Below are 22699 nucleotides of genomic sequence, written 5' to 3' on the forward strand. Positions count from 1 at the left end.
TCTCAAACAAAATTTAACACCAAGCTGCATAAGGAGATATTAGGGTAAATGGCTTAAAAGAGGAAAAAGAGGCAGAGAGGTTCATAATGACAACAACAACGTTTATTTATATAGTAAAAGCAAAATACTGCGGATGCTGGAAATTTGAAATAAAAACAAGAAATGTTGGAATCACTCAGCAGGTCTGGCAGCATCTGTGGAAAGAGAAGCAGAGTTAACGTTTCAGGTCAGTGACCCTTCTTCGGAACTGACAAATATTAGAAATGTCAAAGGTTATAAGCAAGTGAGGCGGGGGTGGGGCAAGAGATAACAAAGGAGAAGGTGCAGATTGGACAAGGCCACATAGCTGACCAAAAGGTCATGGAGAAAAGGCAAATTCTGTACTAATGCTTTGTCTTTCAACACACAATTAACATATTCCACGGTAGTTGTTGCAGTCATCGCGGTCACCTTTGTTTTTATAGAGGGTGATGATATTGGCATTGCGCATGTCCTGAGGTACTGCTCCCTCGTCCCAGCACAGGCATAGCAGTTCATGTAGTGCTGAGAGTATAGCAGGCTTGGCACTCTTGATTATTTCAGGGGTAATGCTGTCCTTCCCAGGGGCTTTTCCACTGGCTAGAGAATCAATGGCATCACTGAGTTCCGATTTTGTTGGCTGTATGTCCAGCTCATCCATGACTGGTAGAGGCTGGGCTGCATTGAGGGCAGTCTCAGTGACAACATTCTCCCTGGAGTACAGTTCTAGGTAGTGCTCAACACAGCGGTCCATTTGTTTGCATTGGTCAGTGATTATGTCCCCTGATTTAGATTTGAGGGGGGCGATCTTCTTGATGGTTGGTCTAAAAGCTCTCTTAATGCCATCATACATTCCTCTGATGTTTCCAGTGTCTGAGGCCAGCTGAATATGACTGCATAGGTGTTGCCAGTAGTCACTTGCGCAGCGCCTGACTGTTCTTTGTGCAGTGCTTCTGGCTGCTTTAAGTGCTACGGATGTTAACTCGCTGGGGCTTTCTTGTAGTTCAACAGTGCAATGCGCTTAGCGGCTATGACAGGTTCCAGCTCTTCAATATGAGATTGAAACCAGTCTGCATTTCTCTTCGCACGTTTGCCGTAGGTGGTCAAAGCTGACTCATAGATGGCGTCTCTGATGTGGGCCCACTTGGTCTCAGCATCCCCTGTGGGAGTGTTTTGAAGGGCTGTTACAAGTGAATTTAGAAATTTTTGTAACAGCTGTGGATGAGAAATTCTGCTCGTGTTGATGTGCGGGTGGCCCTTCTGCTTGGAATGATGCAACTTCTTTGGTCTGAGTCTAACCTTGCTGCACACCAGGGAGTAGGATTAATATAAATGGGTGGTTGATGGTCAGCCCAGACTCGGTGGGCCGAAGGGCCTGTTTCAGTGCTGTATCTCTAATAATAATAAAAAAAAATAATAATAATGTGGGAGGAAACCCACGCAGTCACAGGGAGAACTTGCAAACTCTGCACAGGCAGTACCCAGAACCAAACCTGAGTCACTGGAGCTGTGAGGCTGTGGTGCTAACCACTGCACCACAATGCAATCTGCTCTACATTGGGGAGACCAAATACCGATCGGGTGACTGCTTTGTGGAACACCTCCATTCTGTCTGCAAGCATGACCCCAAGCTTCCGGTCACCTGCCATTTTAATTTTCCACCTTGCTCTCACGCTGACCTCTCTGTCCTCAGCTTCCTGCAACATTCCAGTGAAACTCAATATTAGCTCAAGGAACAGCATGTCATCTTTCAATTAGGCACTTTAGAGCCTTCTGGACTCAACATTGAGTTCAACAATTTCAGACCATAATCTCTGCACCACCCACCCTGTGCCGCCACCCCCACCCCCACCCCCAATTTTGTTTATTTTTCTTTGCATGTTTCAGTCTTAATCTTGTTTTATTTTGTTTTCCTTTCAGATGGCAGCTGTTCATTATTCTGCCATTCACACCTCATCTGGACACATCTTTTGTTTCTTTACTTGTCCCATTATTACTCCATTTGGCTTTGCGCAACCAACTCTTTTTGTCTCCTGTCTTCCACCCTAACACAGACATTCCTTTTTTTTCTTTTTCCACCCTCCCCCATTTGGCCCACTTAAAACCTATCACATTTCTAACTTTTCCCAGTTCTGATGAAAGGTCATCAACCTGAAACATTAAGTTTATTTCTCTCTCCACAGATGCTGAGAGACTTTTTTTTTATTTCCAAAATATACTTTATTCATAAAAATCTGTAAAAATTACATTCCCAAACAGTTTAAAACAGCATCAAGTCAAAAAATACAAACAGTGCAAAGGTGATCAGTTTCCTTCTATACAATCATGAGTTGCCTCACAACCCTTCCATTTCATTGTCATGCCATGTACATTTTTACATTTCCAGCACACAAAATTTCTCCGATACAGTTCGAGGGGTTTCCCATGGATCCAGCCCCTCAGTTCAGCTTGGTGGGGGGACTTTACACTGTGGTCTTTCCCCATTGAGCCTTTGCTGTGGCTGCCCCAAGCTTTAGTGCGTCCCTCAGCACGTAGTCCTGGACCTTGGAATGTGCCAGTCTGCAACACTCGGTCGTGGACAACTCTTTGCACTGGAAGACCAGCAAGTTTCGGGCAGACCAAAGGGCGTCTTTCACCGAATTGATAGTCCTCCAGCAGCAGTTGATGTTTGTCTCGGTGTGCGTCCCTGGGAACAGCCCGTAGAGCACAGACTCCTGTGTTACAGAGCTGCTTGGGATGAACCTCGACAAAAACCACTGCATCTCTTGATGCTGAGAGACCTGCTGAGTATTTCCAGCATTTTCTGTTTTTAGTTCCTCCTTTGGCCTGTCACTTGTTACTCAGTGATAGCACTCTCACCTCTTAGTCATGAGGTCGTGGGTTCAAGTTCCTCTTCAGAGCCTTACACACAAAATCTAGGGTGACACTACAGTGCAACATTGAAAGAGTGCTACAATGTCAGAGATGCTGTCATGTGGATTAGATGTTAAACCAATTCTTTCCTCTCAGGTGGATGTAAAAGAGCTTTCTGATGAAAGGTCACAGGCCTGAAACAGTAACTCTGTTTTTCTCTCCACTGATGCTGCCTGACCTGCTGAGTATTTCTAGCATTTTCTGTTTGTGTTGTAAAAGAGTTATTGCACTATTCAAAGCAGATTATGGGAGTTCTCCCTGGTGTCCTGGCCAATATTTATCTCTCAACCAACATTGCTGAAAGCAAATGGTCATTATCACATTGCTGTCTGTCGAACCCTGCTGAGTGCAAACTGAGTGCAAATTTGAATGTGGACTATATGATCATAGAATCTTAGAGTCATAGAGCACCAAAACAGGCCCTTCAGCCCAACGAGTTTGTGCTGACCATCAACCACCCATTTATACTAATCCTACATTAGCCCCATTTACCCTCTCACATCCCCACCTTCCCTCAATTCTCCTACCACCTACCTACGCCAGGGACATTTTTTTTTTTACAATGGCCAATTTACCTATTAACCCACAAGTCTTTGACTGTGGGAGGAAACTGGAGCACCCGGAGGAAACCCACACAGTCACAGGGAGAACTTGCAAACTCCACACAGGCAGTACCCAGAACCGGACCTGGGTTGCTGAAGCTGTGAGGCTGCGGTGCTAGCCACTGCACCACTGTGCCACCCCATCTTTTGGAACAGAATTTTCTTTTTAAATGAATCACAATGGACATCAAAATGCTACATAAGGTGGCTGCCGAGGGTGAGGTGACTTTTACAATTTCGGCCCAGACTCGGAAGTATCTCAAGTCTCCGTAAAGTTCCTATTTGAATGACCATGGGTGGAGTGTCTCCCTTGAATGGACATACCAAGACAAAACCCATTTGTGGAATTCACACTTCCTATTATTTGTTGTCTCAATATCGATGAACTCCTAGACTCACTGTCTCTGGGCTCAAAACTTAACAAAGAGAGCTGTAAAAAAACCAGTTAAATAAAGGTAGGTGTGAATGGCCACCGTCCATCCCCCATTGTGTAGCAATGGCTTTGAACTTCAAATTGTTCTGGGTGAACTATAGAAGCATTGATCATAATATATAATAAAAACAAGAAATGCTGGAACCACTCAGCAGGTCTGGCAGCATCTGTGGAAAGAGAAGCAGAGTTAACGTTTCGGGTCAGTGACCCTTCTTCGGAACTGACAAATATTAAAAATGTCACAGGTTATAAGCAAGTGAGGTGGGTGTGGGGCAAGAGATAACAAAGGAGAAGGTGTAGATTGGACAAGGCCACATAGCTGACCAAAACGTCATGGAGCAAAGGCAAACAATGTGTTAATGGTGTGTTGAAAGACAAAGCATTAGTACAGAAAAGGTGTTAATGGACTGAATATTGAACAGCAGCAAGTGCAAACATGAAAAAAACAGTGGGTAAGCAAACTGAACAAACTAAGATGAAATGAAATAAATGCAAAAAAAAGGGTTGTAAAAAATGTAAAAAAGAAAAAAAGAAAAAACAACTAAAAATGAAAGTAAAATGGGGTGCTGTCGTGCTCGGAAATTATTGTACTGAATGTTCAGTCCGGCAGGCTGTAGTGTGCCTAATCGGTAGATGAGATGCTGTTCCTCGAGCTTGCATTGATATTCACTGGAACACTGCAGCAAGCCCAGGACAGAGATGTGAGCATGAGAGCAGGGGGGAGTGTTGAAATGGCAAGCAACCGGAAGCTCAGGGTCCTGCTTGCGGACTGAGCAGAAGTGTTCCGCAAAGGGGTCACCCAGTCTGCGCTTGGTCTCCCCAATGTAGAGGAGACCACATTGTGAGCAGTGAATACAGTATACTACATTGAAAGAAGTACAAGTAAATTGCTGCTTCACCTGAAAGGAGTGTTTGGGGCCTGGGATAGTGAGGAGAGAGGAGGTAAAGGGGCAGGTATTACACCTCCTGCGATTGCAGGGGAAGGTGCCATGAGACGGGGATGAGGTGGTGGGGGTAATGGAGGAGTGGACCAGGGTATCGCGGAGGGAACGATCCCTTCGCAATGCTGACAGGGGAAGGGAAGGGAAGATGCGTTTGGTAGTGGCATCACGCTGGAGGTGGCAGAAATGGCGGAGGATGATCCTTTGGATATGAAGGCTGATGGGGTGGAAAGTGAGGACAAGGGGAACCCTGTCACTGACTGGGAGGGAGGGGAAAGGTTGAGGACAGAGGTACGGGAAATGGGCCGGACACGGTTGAGGGCCCTGTCAACTACAGTGGGGGGGAATCCTCGGTTGAGGAAAAAGGTCACACCAGAAGTCTACAAGCAACTAACTTTGTGACCAGCTGAAAATCCACCCCTTCAAGAGAATCCTGCAACAACTTCGATATACAGCTCCAGCTAGGTATACTTCAGGAGTGAAAATGCCTTCTTTGCTGGGCCCGCAATGCATGCCTTTTCCCCAAGTTGAGCCAAATCATGTAACTTACGAACTAGTCCTTCGTTTGTAATTTGTAAAAGTGCACTATCCTCTTTAACAGCATTCTTTCCCGAGTGTGTGTGTGAGTGGTGAGTGAGTGACGTAGCATTAGAGTTTTGGGGTGAACGTGTGAATAAAAATAATCCCCTTTATTTCAATCTACGAAAAGTTTTCTGCTGGTTATTCAACTTGGCCATAAACTCAGGAGCTAAGAAACACACCCATCTTCCTTTTCAGAAAAAATAATGATTACAGACAGTAAAGGGAAGGGAACTGGGGTTTCAGTTCTCTCTCTCATCCCTGTCCGTAACACTATTCAATTGTATTAATTTCCAGATTTCAAAATTCTGAAGCACTTCCTTAGTGTCAGTGTTCAATAGTTTGCTTGAAACACTTAACTTTTAGTTTAGTTTAGAGATACAGCACTGAAACAGGCCCTTCGGCCCACCGAGTCTGTGCCGACCATCAACCACCCATTTATACTAATCCTACACTAATTCCATATTCCTACCACATCCCCACCTGTCCCGATATTTCCCTACCACCTACCTATACTAGGGGCAATTGCTAATGGCCAATTTACCTATCAACCTGCAAGTCTTTGGCATGTGGGAGGAAACCGGAGCACCCGGAGGAAACCCACGCAGACACAGGAAGAACTTGCAAACTCCACACAGGCAGTACCCAGAATTGAACCCGGGTCGCTGGAGCTGTGAGGCTGAGGTGCTAACCACTGCGCCACTGTGCCGCCTATTTCTCACATTTTCTATAACAATCATCTGAAGAGATCAAGTGTTTTAATCTTATAATCCCAATTCTACACTCGATCACAACTCTTCTGCTTATGTCAACTTAAAATAAGAACAAGAATTTCCTCAATCCAATTTACGCCAAAATTTACGCCAGACTCTAAATTGATCTTGCTGACAGCAATTGAAACTTCCTGAGAGTCTTATTAGCATCAGCTCAAATGTAAGAACTGGCATTAAACAAGTAGAAATCAGCATGGACAATCAGGGCCCAAAGAATGTTGCAAACATTAAAGCTCAATGCCATGAAACCATCATTTACTCATGTTAAGAAAAAGCAATTGTTGAAGCTTTACCATTTTTATCGTAATAGATTCTGATGTCATAAAATGCATTCTAAAATAAAGAAAATACTGTGCAGGTCTCAATAAGAAGAAATTATAGGTTTTTAAAAATCATTATGAAGCATCAGAAATAGTTGTGACTTGCTGTGTCTGAAATTATGGGTGCCAATTTACACTCAATCAGAACCAGCATGAATGCAGGAAACTTGCCTTCTCCAGTCCTTTGCATGGGGGGTGCGGAGCTAAATTAGGTTTTTTCAGATGTAACTTAAGAACGGCACAAATGATTGGGAAATTCAGGCATGCCAATGTTCCAGCATAAACCCTGCGCTGATCAGTTGCACACGAATTCCTTCAGAAAAAACAGTGCAACAAAAGTGAAAGTTTCCAGGAAATTTTAGGCCAATCTGAACAGAATATTAAGACCAGCAAGCTATGAAAAATTATCTTACACTGTCCCCTAGTGTTTATGTTCAGAGATGTTTCATAAGCTTTGTTCCTTAGAATAATTAAAATTAGAAAGCAACTCAATGAAATGTAAAATTTCCTTGCCTTCCTAGAAGTTCAACCATTTATTTCAGTTTTGCTGCATATTTTGGCTCTATCCAACTTTTTAACCCCCATCCCAACTTACCCTAGAGTTACAGATATAAAATCGCCAGCTAAGTTATTATTCTGCCTACCACAGCTATGCAGAACTTTGCTGCTTTGGGCCCATTCTGATTGGAAATTGGTTTGAAACTGCTCATTTTATTTAGGATTCTTATATCTGGAAAGATAGGGAAGAAATGTACATCATGTGCTGGATTCCAACCTCGATTTCAATGATCAAAGAACTGTGTGCCTTCCAATTTCCTTACCTGTAAGTCTTTAACTTTCTATCCCTTTCCATAATGATATGGAGATAATTCTCCTGGAAAATACACCAATTTCCATAGGTATAACAATGAACCAGGTAATAGTTCAGTCTCCTCATGTCATGATTTTATCTCTGTGATTGAGTCTTCCAATACTCCAAACTGGGGTACAGTATTTGTAATTCTGTATTTCTAACACATAAAATAGACATCCGTAATTCGGAACAACATTGCAAGGTTAAAAAGCATGATGTGAAACTATCCATGAAGGCACCTGTTATTATGAGGCCCATCACGTTGCTGATTCTGAATGTAAAGGCCAGCTGAGGAAATCTCACTTTAAAAAAATCAAGGTTCCCAACCTGGAGTATCTGGAATCCAAAGTTCAATCTGCAGATGGTCATTCTGAGCAAAAATAAGTCTCATCAGTCATCAAAGAACTCATTACAAAAAAAGTAGATGATATTCTGATTGTCTTCGTTGATGCCAAAGGAAAAATGGCAAGGATTGAATGTGAGAATATTTAACTCGGTGTAGGACATCAAATATGTGGCATAAACATCTCATACCTCCAGGAAAGCTGTGCTTCCATCTTTCACCTACATTTAATTTTCTGATGTAGCAAACCCCTGCTAAAATCAGTGGTGGAGCTAGTTTTGGCTGATTGGGCAGGGGTGTCAAATTTGAAACTTAGCGGGAAGGGGAGAGAGCTGGGAACTGAGAAATGCTGAGATACCTAATCTAATGGCCTAGAAGAATACCTGGAGGCGGAAGATGGGTGACGGAGGTACCTGGAAGAAAAATGTAGAAAGGTCTTTAAAACTGTGCTGGTTGACCTCAAAATGGTTGGCGGGAGGAACATGACCTCTCCTGACTCCGCCACTTATCAAAAGTAGCAATTCCCATTTCCAGATACAGAGCAATTGCAACATGGAAAACAAACATTTGGCTTAAGCAGTCTGTGTTGGTGTTTACCCTCAATTTGAAGAAATAGTCCTAATCACATTTACTCATCTCGTTCCTATATCCCTTCTTTCTCTTTTAGTTAATCCTATCGCATTTTAAATGTTGATATAGTTTCTGCCTCAACCACTAACCCTGGAAGTGAATTTCACTTCCTTACAACTCTCTGTCTAAAAGAGGTTTCTCTTCCTCTGTTCTAAACCTACGACCTCTAGTTCTGGACCCATCAACTGCTTCTATTTAGAAAAGCAAAATACTGAGGATGCTGCAAATCTGAAATAAAATAGAAAATGCTGGAAATACTCAGCAGGTCCAGCAGCATCTTTGGAGAGAGGAACAGAGTTAGGGTTACAGATGGATGACCTATCGTCAGATCTTAGGCTTCAGCAATTGCCTCCCTCATGATCCGAATGTGTATCGTGTCAGGACATAGTACCTTGTCTATCTTTAGCCTAACACACCTATAACCTTTCTTTTAACCATCATAATATCACACATTTTACTCTCAACAATTTGAGGATTCACTTCCTTTTCAACATCCTTCTCTTTAGTAAAGACCATTGCAAAGTATTTATTAAAAGTCCCTGCCACATTTTGAACATTCTCTACAAATTGACAATCCTCTCCTCTCTGAGGTTCCACTTCACTTTTAACAATTCCCTTTTTTACTGATATACTAGTAAAATGTTTTACTATTCCTTCTAATATTTTCAAAATATTTCCTCATCCTCCCTCTTAGATTTCCTTATCCCACTCTTAGCTTTTTTATTTTCTCGTTCTCCTTCAGTTTTTCCATTATTATTCTTATAATCCTTACAGAGCCTTTTTTTTTTACTAATTTCTAATCTTGTTATTTATCCATTTATCCAATCCGCTACAGAAAAGTCAAAAAAGAATAAAATCGGTTTCGACCCAGGCACCAGAAATGACAACAGCACATCCTGCCCAGTCAACCCTGCCAAGGCCTCCTTACCGACATCTGGGGGCTTATGTGAAAATTGGGAGAGCTGTCCTACAGACTAGTCAAGCAAAAGTCTGACATAGTCATACTCACTGCATCATACCTTACAGCAATGTCCCAGACTCCACCATCACCATCCCTGGATATATCCTGTCCCACCGGCAGGACAGACCCACCAGAGGTGGTGACACAGTGGTATACAGCCAGGAGGGAGTTGCCCTGGGATTCCTCAACATTGACTCCGGACCCCATGAAGTCTCATGGCATCATGGAAAAGGAAACCTCCTGCTGATTACCACCTACCACCCTCCCTCGACTGATGAATCAGTACTCCTCCATATTGAACACCACTTGGAAGAAACACTGAGGGTAGCAAGTACACAGGATGTACTCAGGGTGGGGGACTTCAATGCCCATCAACAAGAGCGGCTCGGTAGCATCACAACTGACCGAGCTGGCCAGGACCTGAAGGACATAGCTGCCAGACTGGGCCTGCAGCAGATGGTGAGGAAACCAACAAGAGGGAAAAACCAGCCTGATCTTGCCCTCACCAGTCTACCTGTTGCAGATCCATCTACCCATGACAGTATTGGTGGGAGTGACAACCGAACAGTCCTTGAGGAGACAAAGTCCCGACTCCGCACTGAGGATACCGTCTTTCATGTTATGTGGCACTATTACCGTGCTAAATAGGATAGATTCAGAACAGATCTAGCAGCTCAAAACTGGGCATCCATGAGGCGCTGTGGGCCATCAGCAGCAGCAGAATTGTATTCAACCACAATCTGTAACCTCATGGCCCGGCATATTCCCCACTCTACCGTTACCATCAAGCCAGGAGACTAACCCTGGTTCAATGAAGAGTGCAGGAGGGCATGCCAGGAGCAGCACCAGGCATACCTAAAAATGAGATGTCAGCCTGGTGAAGCTACAGCATAGGACTACTCGCATGCCAAACAGCAGATGCAGAATGTGATAGACATAGCTAAGCGATCCCACAACCAACGGATCAGATCTAAGTTCTGCAGTCCTGCCACATCCAGTTGTGAATGGTGGTGGACAATTAAACAACTGACAGTATGAGGAGGTTTCACAAACATCCCCACGCTCAATGATGGAGGAGCCCAGCACATCAGTGCAAAAAACAAGGCTGAAGCATTTGCAACCATCTTCAACCAGAAGTGCCAAGTGAATGATTCATCTCAGCTTTCTCCTGAGGTCCCCAGCATCATAGATGCCAATCTTCAGCCAATCTGATTCACTCCACATGATATCATGAAACGGCTGAAAGCATGGGATAAAGCAAAGGCTGTGGGTCCTGACAACATTCCGGCTGTAGCACTGAAGATTTATGCTCCAAGACTAGCCATGCCCCTAGCCAAGCTGTTCCAGTATAGCTACGACCCTGGCATCCATCCAACAATGTGGGAAATTGCCTAGGTATGTCCTGTCCACAAAAAGCAGGACAAATCCAGTCCAGCCAATTAGCGCTCCATCAGTCTACTCTCAATTATCAGCAAAATGATGGAAGGTGTCATTGATAGTGCTATCAAGCAGCACTTACATAGCAATAACCTGCTCACCGATGCTCAGTTTGGGTTCAACCAGAGCCACTCGGCTCCAGACCTCATTTCAGCCTTGGTACCAACGTGGACAAAAGAACTGAATTCAAGAGGTGAGGTGAGAGTAACTGCTCTTGACTTCAAGGAGCCCTAGCAAAATTGACGTCGATGGGAATTGGGTGAAAACTCTCCACTGGTTGGAGTCATACCAAGCACAAAGGAAGATGGTTGTGGTAATAAAAGCAAAATACTGCAGATGCTGGAAATTTGAAATAAAAACAGAAAGTGCTGGAAATACTCAGCAGGTCTGGCAGCATATGTGGAGAGAGGAACAGAGTTAACATTTCAGGTCTGTAACCTTTCATCAGATCTGGCAAAGGTTAGAAATGTATTACGTTTTGAGCGAGTGAAAGGGGGGAGGGTGGAACAAGAACAAAAGGGAAGGTGTCTGATAGGGCAGAGGGAAGAGGGATTAAATGACAGAGATGTCATGGAACAAAAGATAAAGGGAGTGCTAATAGTTGTGGTAAAAGACAAAGCATTAGTCCAGAGAGTGTTAATGGCAGAATAATGAACAGCTCTAACTAAAAGCAAAAACATGAAAAGCAAGTTTAAGACAGGCACATGGTTTAAAATAAAGAAAAATAAATAATGCAAGTCATACTCTGAAATTATCGAACTCAGTGTTGAATCCAGAGTGCCTAATTGGAAGATGAGGCGCTGTTCCTCGAGCTTGCATTGAGCTTCACAGGAACACTGCAGCAGGCCAAGGACAGAAATGTGGGCTTGAGAGCAGGATGGTGAATTAAAATGGCAAGCAACTGGAACCTCGGGGTTATGCTTGCGGACTGAGCGGAGGTGTTCCGCAAAGAGGTCACCCAACCTGTGTTTGGTCTCCCCTGCATAGAGGAGACCGCATTGTGAGCAGCGAATACAGTATACTAAATTGAAAGAAGTACAAGTAAATCACTGCTTCACCTGGAAGAAGTGTTTGGGACCTTGGACGATGAGGAGAGAGGAGGGAAAAGGGCAGGTATTTCACCTCATGCGATTGTATAGGAGGGTGCCGTGGGAAGGGGACAAGATGCTGGGGGCGATGGAGGAGTGAACCAGAGTGTCGCGGAGGGAACGGTCCCTTTGGAACGATGACAGGGGAGGGGAGGGGAAAACGGCTTTGGTGGTGGAATCACGCTGAGGGTGTTGGAAATTGCGGAGGATGATCATTTGGATATGGAGGGTGGTATGGTGAAAAATGAGGACAAGGGGATCCATGTCACAGTTCTGGGAGGGAGGGTAATGGGTGAGGGCAGAAGTGGGGATGTTTACTGATGATTGCACAGTGTTCAGTTGCATTCGCAACTCCTCAGATACTGAAGTAGTGCGGACAATGTTCAGGCTTGAGCTAATAAGTGGCAAGTAACATTCGCACCACACAGTTGCCAGACAATGACCATCTCCAACAAGAGAGAATCTGACCATCTCGCCTTGACATTCAACAGCATTACCATTGCTGAATTCTCCCACATCAACATCCTGGGAGTTACCGTTGACCAGAAACTTAACTGGACCAGTCAGATAAATACTATGGCTCCAAGAGCAGGTCAGAGGCTAGGAATTTTGTGGTGAGTAACTCACCTTGTAACTCCTCAAAGCCTGTCCACCATCTACAAGGCACAAGTCAGGAGTGTGATAGAATATTCTCCACTTGCCTGGATGGGTGCAGCTCCAATAACACTCAAGAAGCTCAAAACCATCCAGGACAAAGCAGCTCACTTGATCCACACCCCATCCACTACCTTCAACAATCACTCCCTCCACCACCAGCGCACAGTGGCAGCAGTGTACCATCTGCAAGATGCACTGCAGCAACTTGCCAAGCCTCCTTCAACAGCACCTTCCAAACCTGCAACCTTTGCCACCTAGAAGGACAAGGACATTAGACACATGGGAACACCACCAGCTGCGTTCCCCTCCAAGCCACAGACCATCCTGACTTGGAACTCTCTCACTGTTCCTTCACTGTTGCTGGGTCAAAAGACTGGAACTCCCTAACAGCACTGTGGGTAAATCTATACCAGATGGACTGCAACGGTTCAAAAAAGTGGCTCACCACCTCCTTCTCAAGGGCAATTAGGGATGGACAACAATGGCTGGCCTTGCCAGCGATGCTCACATTTCCTGAACAAATTTTAAAAATGTCACTTCCTTATAGTGATAGGCACCGTAGACATTTGACAAAATTATTGACTCAGCCACGGACATGGGGGTAATTAATCTGCATTTAAGAGTATAGCTAATCTAATGCCATCAAAACACAGTCCAATCTAAAACACATTTCTTCCTAGAAATAAAGTAGCTAAGCATACAAACATCAATGGAGAGCAGCACAACTGTATGAGCTAGCTAGCAAGCAAAATAGTATGCAATGCCAATGCGAATTACTTTTCTTGACAAAATAAAACTAGCTACACCATGTCATGGGATGGTAGATGGATCGTATCAGATGATCTCTGTGGATTCACACTGTGTCAGGGGTGCAAATTCATCCAATAAACCATAAAATTCAAGGAGAGGATTGTTATTGTGGTTTTTGAGGTGAGGCAGTAGAAAAATCAGCAATAGCAAGACGGACTATTTCTCACATTGCTATTGTCACAAGACAATTTAACCCATGATGGTCAATGCTTGTGCAACTTCTCCACCTGCTTGTAATATGTATCTGAAGACAGGGCATCCAACAAAAAGACAGTGACCTCCAAATCAGGAGAATTTTATAGGATGGAGCAAACTAATTTATTGACTTACTTTCTCTTCACTATGTTGGATACTGATTTAGTGAGATACCTGGCATTTTTTTTTTTGCTTGCACAGGTAGTCAGCATCTTCCTGCACACTTCTTGTAGCGATACGGAGTATACCGGATAGATGTCCACCTGTCAGGAGTGATCTTGATCGCTCTCTCTCTCCCTCCCCTCTTTCTCTGTCTGTCTCTCTCCCCCTCCCTCTCTGTGTCCAGCTTCTCTGTGTTCCCTCCCTCTGTGTTCTCTCTCCCTCTGTGTCATTCCCCCCTCTTTGTGACCCCTCCTTTCTCTCTGTCTACCCCTCTCTCTCTCTCTCTCTCTGCCCCTCTTCTCTCTCTGCCCCCATTCTCTATCTATCCACCACCCCTTTTCTCTCTCTCTCTGACTTGCTGAGAGCGGGAACAGTGGTTTCTGAACTTTGGACAGATTCATGATTTTCCGGCTGGCTTTTAAATAAAAATCGGAAACCGCCAGAAAACCCTGAAGCTGTCCTGATAGGTGCTGGCAGTGGGAGAAGCAGTTTCTGAACTTCAGACAACTTCGGGATTTTACAGCTGGTTCCTTTTTTTTAAAGCCCACCAGAAAACCCCAAATCTGTCCAAAATTCGGAAACCACTGTTCCTGCTCTCAGCACCTGTCAACTGTGAATATGGAAAGGAGTGTTAATGAGCATTAGGTAAAGAATCTGAGCTTAGAAATTCCAATTCAGCTGTGAAACTGACACTTGCGATTTGTTTTTAAAGCCAGTATAGTTGGAAAGAAGAAGCCAATGGAAAATTTCTCATCCCTGAAATTACCAGTCACAGATGTCAAATGTATTTACCACGGATACTGCTGTCCATGTATAGACACATTGCCAGCCTCTGCTTCCCTACTTAACCACATTGCCAGTGCATTAACACCATCCCTGTTCATATGTACCTGTCAAGCAAACCCCCCAACCTGCAAGACTGAGACACACTTGATTTTGCCACATGAACATTAAAACTTAAAATTGCAAGCCCCTGGCTGGGAAGATGTTTGCATAGTACCAGACAGTGTTGAAACAAAGGAACCAGTCCCTGCCCCAATACACAGAAGAGACCTGGTCAAACCAGTCAGTCACGTGACCACCTGCTGGCCAACTAGGGGAGTTTTAAACTGGAAAAACAGAATTTGAACTCAGAACGCCATGTGCTCCTGGAACTGAAGCAGAACCCTCTCTTGTCTGCCTGCTCCCAACTCCTTCCCATGGTACTGAATCTTGTGAAAACACATGAACCTCAAAGAGAGAAAAGTCTCCTACATAAACAAGGTTGAACCAGAATACTGGGCCCCAACAAAACAGCAAGAAGTACCTACAATCAAGGGCGATACCGTGAGCTCGAAGCACAGTGTGTTTAAAAATAAAACCCTATTACAATAAGACCAAGTAAAGACAGCAAAAGACCCCTAGACACATTTCTCACCTGGTCGTAACAGTACCTCATTCTTGCAGAATAACTCCATCCCAGAACCAATGTCAATGCCCAATAAAATGGAATTACTCTTCCTGGCACACCTTTGGTCATCTTCTTGTCCTTCCCTATTCCCTAAATATAATCTTCCAAAGTTCACTTGATTTGGGAACCATTCCGTTAGATTGGAAAATTGTGCATGTCACTCCGCTATCTTAGACAGTTGAGAAAAGGAAATTGGGGAATTGTATACCAGTTAGCTAAACATACGCTGTTGGGAAATAAGTCTATAATTAATGATTGGGTTAATGAGCATCTTGAAAATATTCAGCTGATCAGAGAGAGCCAACATAAATTTGTAAAAGGTAGGTCATGCATGATGATCCTGATTGAATTTTTTGAAGAGGTAACTAGTGGACAGGGGATTGTCTATGGATGTGATTTATATGGACTTCCAGAAGGCATTTGATTAATTCCCTCATAAGAAACTGTTATCTAAAGTTAAAGCTCATGGAATCGAAGGCAAATTAGGTTCAGAAATTGAGTGGCAAGAGACAGCGTGCAAGGATAATGGGCAGGTACCATAATTGGCAGGATGTGACCAGTGGTGTCCCACAAAGATCTTTGTTGGAGCCTCAACTATTCATTTTATTCATTAACTTAGATGATGAGATAGAAAGCCAAATATCCAAATTTGCAGATGACACAAAATATTGTAAGCAGTGTAGATTGAAGAATAAAATTACGATGAGGTATTGATAGATTACATGAATGAACAAAACTGTAGCATGTGGATTTCAATGCAGGAAGATGAGAGGTCATCTGCGTTGGGCTTAAAAAGAACAGAAGAAGGCACTTTCGAAATGGTGAAAAGTTAGAAATAGTGGAATCCCAAAGAGACTTGGAAGTCCAAGTCATTAAAATGTCATGAACAGGTACAGAAAATAATCAAAAAGACTAATGGAGTGCTGGCCTTTGTATCTAGAGGAATAGAATACAAGGGGGTTGAAGTGATGTTTCAGCTATACAAAGCCCTGGCTAGACCATACCTGGAGTACTGTGAGCAGTCTGAGCACCACAGCTTAGGAAGGATATATTGGCCTTGGGGAGAGTGTAGTGTAGATTTACCAGAATGATACCTGGACTCCAAGGGTTAAGCTAGAAGGAGGGATTAAACAAACTAGAGTCATATTTCCTGGAATTTAGGAAGTTAAGGGGTGATTTGATCGAAGTTTTCAAGATATTAAGGGGAACAATTAGGATAGTTTGGGAGAAACTATTTCTGCTAGTTGGGGAGTCTATGACTAGGGGGCACAGTCTAAAAAGTAGAGCCAGACCATTGAGGGGTGAAATTAGGAAAAACTTCGACACACAAAGGGTGGGTGGTAGTAGTTTGGAACTCTTCTCCACTAAAGGCTAGATTAATTGTTAATTTTAAAACCAAGATAGATAGATTTTTGTTAACCAAAGGTATTAAGCAAAGGTGGTATATGAAGTTAGTTGACAGACCAGCCATGATCACATTGAATGGTGGAACATACTTGACTGGATAAATGGCCTATTCCTGTTCCGATGTTCGTAACCCTCAATTAGGATACCTACAAACTACTGAATGAATGTATTAACCATTTTTTGCCAAACCATTATAGAAGAATCCAGACAAAGAAATATGTACTATTTATTAACTACAAAATCACAACTTAAAGTTAAACATTGAGCATGTGAGCAATTCATAGATATGAGTAGATGTAGTCAGGTTTATCTAACAGGTTGAATGGCAATGATAAGTAGATGAACAGAGTTATTTGCTAAACTAGGTAACAGAAGTTACACAAGCAATTCAGTTTACCACTGTAAGTCAGCAATAACTGATGCTGAATATTAATTCTAGTAGCAATCAAAGTCAACATTAGATAGCCAGTCTATCAAATAGCCGAAAGTCTATGCTGCATGATTAGCAGTGCTGCAGAGCTTTTACATGATCGTGCCCTTGTGATGTGGCTGTGTCAATTTTCCTCCTCCTTCTAGACACAAACATTAACTTCAGAAGTGTTAAGCCAACGAACCCCTTGTGGTGGAGTTATTTGTTCAACTTGAATCTTCGGTTCTGACTAAACCCATCTTATGCACGAACAATGATACGGACTAACTAATTTTTCTTTCACCTTTCTCAATCTCAAACTACTTGTAATTTGATGGCACACAGATCTATTTGCAACTGGCTAGTATAGCTGTATAATTTATCTAACTTCTCTCTGTCCTTAATACGTTGCACCTGTAAAGGCATCTTTCTGCATCTGCTGGATTAGTGGTCCGCAAGCTTTCTACCTGAAGAGTCTTTTGATAAAAATTGCCTAAAATAAAAACTATTGGGAGCGGCAAAATGAAAATTCAACATTTGTAAACCAAATATTTGTCAAATTGCCAAGTGTCTCTGGTCAACTGCATAATATGCATATATAATAAATAAAATACTTCTTGAATTTATGTATCAATAGGAAAAAAAAATTAAAATAGACCTAATTCTGAATTATCTCATTTTTTGCCATTTCTTTACTATAATTTGGTCAGTAAAGTCATCTTTAAAACAAACTTTAACTTAAGATGCATAGAATTAAGACAACTTTTATCAGCTATTGATTTTGCTGATTGAAAAAATCTTCTAATAACACCTTCATAATATCTTATCGCCTCAGCTATACTAGAAACAATGGCCCGGATTTTACAGGCTCCCCCTCCATGGCGGGTTTGGAGGTGGTGGGGGGGGGTGCATGGAGAGTAACAATGGGTGGTGGGGGAGGCAGCAGGGTGGAGGGCCCATCGTCTCCCTGTTGCCCAGCGATCCTCCCAGGGGCAGGATAGGCTGCTGACAGCCTTCCCACAATTGAGGCCCTTAGGTTGCATGAGGAGGTGGTTGTGAGCCATTAATGAGATGTTAAAGAGCTGCATGGAACTCCAGAGCTGCAGGTTGTTGACCCCTGTGCTAGGTAAAAGTTACATATATAAGAACATATGAATTAGGAGCAGGAGTAGGCCACTCGGCCCCTCGAGCCTGCTCCGCCATTCAATAAGATCATGGCTGATCTGATTGTAACCTCAGCTCCAAATTCCCACCTACCCCGATAACCTTTCACCCCCTTGCTTATCAAGAATCTATCTACCACTGCCTAAAAATATTTAAATACTCTGCTTCCACCACCTTTTGAGGAAGAGAGTTTCTCTGAGAGAAAAAATTTCTCCTCAGCTGTCTTAAATGGGCAACCCCTTATTTTTAAACAGTGACCCCTAGTTCTAGATTCTCCCACAAGGGGAAACATCCTTTCCACATCCACCTGACCCCTCAGGATCTTGTATGTTTCAATCAAGTTTCCTCCTACTCTCCTAAACTCCAGCGGATACAAACTTAGCCTGTCCAACCTTTCCTCATAAGACAACCCTCCCACTCCAGGTATTAGTCTAGTAAACCTTCTCTGAACTGTTTCCAACGCATTTACATCCTTCCTTAAATAATGAGACCAATACTGTACACAGTACTCCAGATGTGATCTCATCAATGCCCTGTATAACTGCAGCATAACCTCCCTACTTTTGTATTTAATTCCCCTCATAATATTTGGTAACATTCCATTAGCTTTCCTAATTTCTTGCTAAATGTGTTTACTAACCTTTTGCGATTCATGCACTAGGACACCTCTGCATCTCAGAGCTCTGCAATCTGTCACCATTTAGATAATATGCTTTTTTATTCTTCCTGCCAAAATGGACAATTTCACATTTTCCCACATTATACTGCATTTTCCAGATCTTTGCCCACTCACATAACCTATCTATATCCCTTTGTAGCCTCCTTATATCCTCTTCACAACTTACTTTCCTACCTATCTATGTGTCTTCAGCGAATTTAGCAACCATACTTTCGGTCCCTTCATCCAAGTCATTGTAAAAAGTTGAGCACCGATCTTCCAACAGAAAACTAGAGGAAATAAACACAAGTCTTCTTTGATTAACAAAGAGAGTTTAAGAGAACTAACAAAGACAAAGGGAGATCCTATGTCGATTACTACTGACTACCAAGAGAGACTGCTATTAGTAACAAAGATAAATATTGGCTGATCTCAGTGACATATGTGTCAAGAGGGTTCCACCCCCTCTTCTGTCAATAATCTGCAACAATTGGTAAATATTCTGGGAAATCTTCAAACCACTGAAGCATAGATTTCTAGACAAGCTTGCTCCACTTTACAACCACCTTTACCTTCCAGCCTTGTCTTTAGCAAAGGATCCCACACAATTATAAGGGGACTGGGACTCTTTTTTACGGAAAAGAGAAGGCTAAGGAGTGGCTGAATAGAGGCCTTTAAAATTAAGAAGGGGTTTGATAGGGTAAATGTAGAAAATATGTTTCTCCTTGTGGAGAGTCCAAAACTCGGGGTCATAAATATAAGATAGTCACTAATAAAGCCAACAAGGAATTCAGAAGAATCTTATTTGTCCATAGTGTGCTTAGAATGTGGATCTTGCTATCACATGAAGCATTTGAAGTGCACAGCATAAATGCATTGAAGGGAAGTTAGGTAAGTGCATGAGGTAGGATAAAATAGAAGGATATGCTGATAGGGTTAGATGAAGTAGGATGGGAGGAGTTATGATGAAATTTCATTGACCTGAAACATTAACTCTGTTTCTCTCCACAGGTGCTGCCTGACCTGCTGAGTATTTCCAATATTTTCTTTTTTTTATTATGGGAGGAGGTTCGTGTGGAGCATAAGTACTGGCATAGACCAGTTAGGCTGAATGGCCTGTTTCTGTGCTGTACATTCTATATATCTCAAAGTCACCCTTAAGAACATAAGAACATTCAGCCCCTTGAGCCTGCTTCACCATTCAATAGGATTATGGCTGATTTTCAACCTCAACTCCACTTTCCTGTCTGATCCTCATATCCCTCAATTCCCCAACAGTCCAAAAATCTACCCATCTCAACCTTGAATATTGTGATGGAAACTGCGGTTTGTGAGACCAGTGGAAGAGCGCGTGCGGGCTGTTGTCCGAACAGATGACTTGTCAAATGTTCTGTTCGGTGCACGAACCCTGGTTTCAAAACTTGTTTTCTTTGAGATAGACCTATCTGAAAGGGAAACTAAAACTTCAGGTTTCTGGGGAAACAGAAACTGAAACTAAAACTTTAGGTTTCTTGGGAAACAGAAACTGGTTGAAAAAGACAAGGAACCATCCAAGCTCAGATCATGCAGGGGTGGAGTGCAGGCAGTCTAAAGAAAGTGAAAGCTGGATCCAGGAGCTGGCAATAGCCAAATACAAGTTGCTGCAGCTGTTTAAGGTAATACTGGTGGATCCACGCCATCAAGACTGTTGTGAGCAGAGCTGAGGAGGTACTGGAGAAATCTGTCATTTTGTTGAAGACCGTACCCGTGGAGTTCGGGTTGAAGGGGAACTGCTGTTGGATGAGAATCGGTGACTACATCTTGGAAGAAAAGAGCTGGAGATCTATCTGAGGAACTTCAGAGCTTTGAAGAACTTTGTGGCTGTAATTGGTGTCATATATGCTGAGTGGACTGCCCAGTAAATCTGTGAGATCTATCTTTGTTGTATCTGATAGTTAATGTGTAATTTGTAATATATATAGACCGTGATTTGTCTGTTAATTCATCTTTAATTTATGTTGATTTTGGTTTGATAGTTCAAGTAAAAGTTATAAAAGTGAAATCTTGTCCATTTGTTTTTATTGGGGTCGTTCGGTAAACTTGGTTCTTTTGGTTTGTTGATCTCCACCGGGATCATAACAATATACTTAATGATGGAACATCCACAGCCTTCTTGGGTCGAAAATTCCAAAGACTCACAACCCTCTAAATGAAGACAATTTCTCGTCAGTACTAAATTGCTGACTCCTTATCCTGAGACAATGCCGCCGAGTTCTAGACTCTCCATCCAGGCAACACAGCCTTTCAGCATCTATTCCTGAAAGCCCCCTCAGAATCCTTTATGTTTCAATGAGATCACTTCTCACTCTTCTAAACCCCATAGAGTTTGGGCCCATTCTTCTCAACCTCTCCTCATGGGACAATCCTCTCATTCTGGGAATCAATCTAGTGAACCTTGACTGCACTGGCTCCAAGCCAACTGTATCCTTCCTTAGATAAGGAGACCAAAACTCTGCACAGTTCTTCAGGTGTGGACTCACCAAAGCCTATACAACTGTAGCAAGCTTTATTACTGTTACACTCTGACTCCCTTGCAGTAAAGGCCAACATGCCATTTGTCTTCCTCATTGCTTGCTGTACCTACACACTAACTTTGTATTTCTTGTATGATGACCACCAAATCTCTTTGAAAACCAACAGATGAAAGTTTCTCATCATTTCAAAAAAATCTGCTTTCTATTCTTCCTACCAAAGTGAACAACCTCGCATTTCCCTACATAATACAACAACTTTTATTAATATTGTTATGTCTGAGGCGGGAGGAGTGCACTGTTTATTCTAGTTCCATTTCTCCACAGGTCATAGCATATATTAAATTTTCCCATCTATCGATACAGTCAATCATCTCCTCTATTTTTCCCAGAATAAAACATACCAACCATGTTTCTTTAATAAACAATAAAATTATCAGTTTATTATAAAACAAGTCTTAACTAGTAATGAAGCAAAGCATAAACACACATATTGAAGTATAACATTTCCTTTTTACCTTAGCCCCTCGCATTCTGTCACACACACACATACACCAGTTAACTGGAAAAATAAAAGGGATTTTTGTTTAGAGCTCTGTTAAAAAACCCCCACTTGGGCTGAATATTTGCTCATTCTTGAAGAAATAGCAGATGAGAAATGTTGTGTTCCAAAATTGGCATACAAGGCAAGGGAATATACAATGGATGGTAGGATCTTAGGAAGTACAGGTTGATAGGTAACTTGCAGGTTGATAGGTAAATTGGCCATTGTAAATTGCCCCTAGTGTAGGTAGGTGGTAGGAGAATGGTGGGGATGTGGTAGGGAATATGGGATTAATGTAGGATTAGTATAAATGGATGGTTGTTGGTCGGCGCAGACTCGGTGGGCCAAAGGGCCTGTTTCAGTGCCGTATCTCTCTATGACTCTATGACAGAGGGTCAGAGGGACATTGGTGTACTTGTCCATATATCACGATGGCAGCAGCACAGGTCGATAAGGTGGTTAGGAAAGCATATGGGATACTTGCCATTATTAACCGAGGCATAGAATGTAAGAGCAGGGAGGTTATGATGGAACTGTATAAAACGCTCGTTAGGCCACAGCTGGTGTACTGTTTACAGTTCTGGGCACTACACTATAGGAAGGATGTACATGTAGACAGGTCATTGGGATCTTTTAGAACAGTGCTTTTCAGATGGCATTGAGAATTAATTTAGCAGAATTAATTCAAAGACAGGAGACGAGGTGAATTGACACAGTGGATTTCTCAGGGTCTTTTAGAGAGGTGTTGGAAAGCTGAGCTGGGTTGTGGTCTTCTCTCCTTCCTTGAGAATTCTCTTCTCTCCTTGGAAATTCTCTTCTCTCCTTGGAAGTTCTCTCCCTTT

The 22699-nt window shown here is 42.7% G+C and overlaps 1 protein-coding gene across 1 annotated transcript in view; it reads right to left on the minus strand.

Annotated features, from left to right (window-relative positions):
* Positions 1 to 19148, minus strand: part of carhsp1 (calcium regulated heat stable protein 1) — a 96818-nt gene extending 77670 nt beyond the window's left edge. The window contains exon 1 of the mRNA XM_068056143.1: positions 18999 to 19148. The gene's annotated coding sequence lies outside the window, so the exon portion shown is untranslated. The remainder of the gene's footprint in view (positions 1 to 18998) is intronic.
* Positions 19149 to 22699: the final 3551 nt, after the last annotated feature.

Source organism: Heterodontus francisci, chromosome 24, assembly GCF_036365525.1.
Source record: "Heterodontus francisci isolate sHetFra1 chromosome 24, sHetFra1.hap1, whole genome shotgun sequence".
Taxonomy (NCBI): domain Eukaryota; kingdom Metazoa; phylum Chordata; class Chondrichthyes; order Heterodontiformes; family Heterodontidae; genus Heterodontus; species Heterodontus francisci.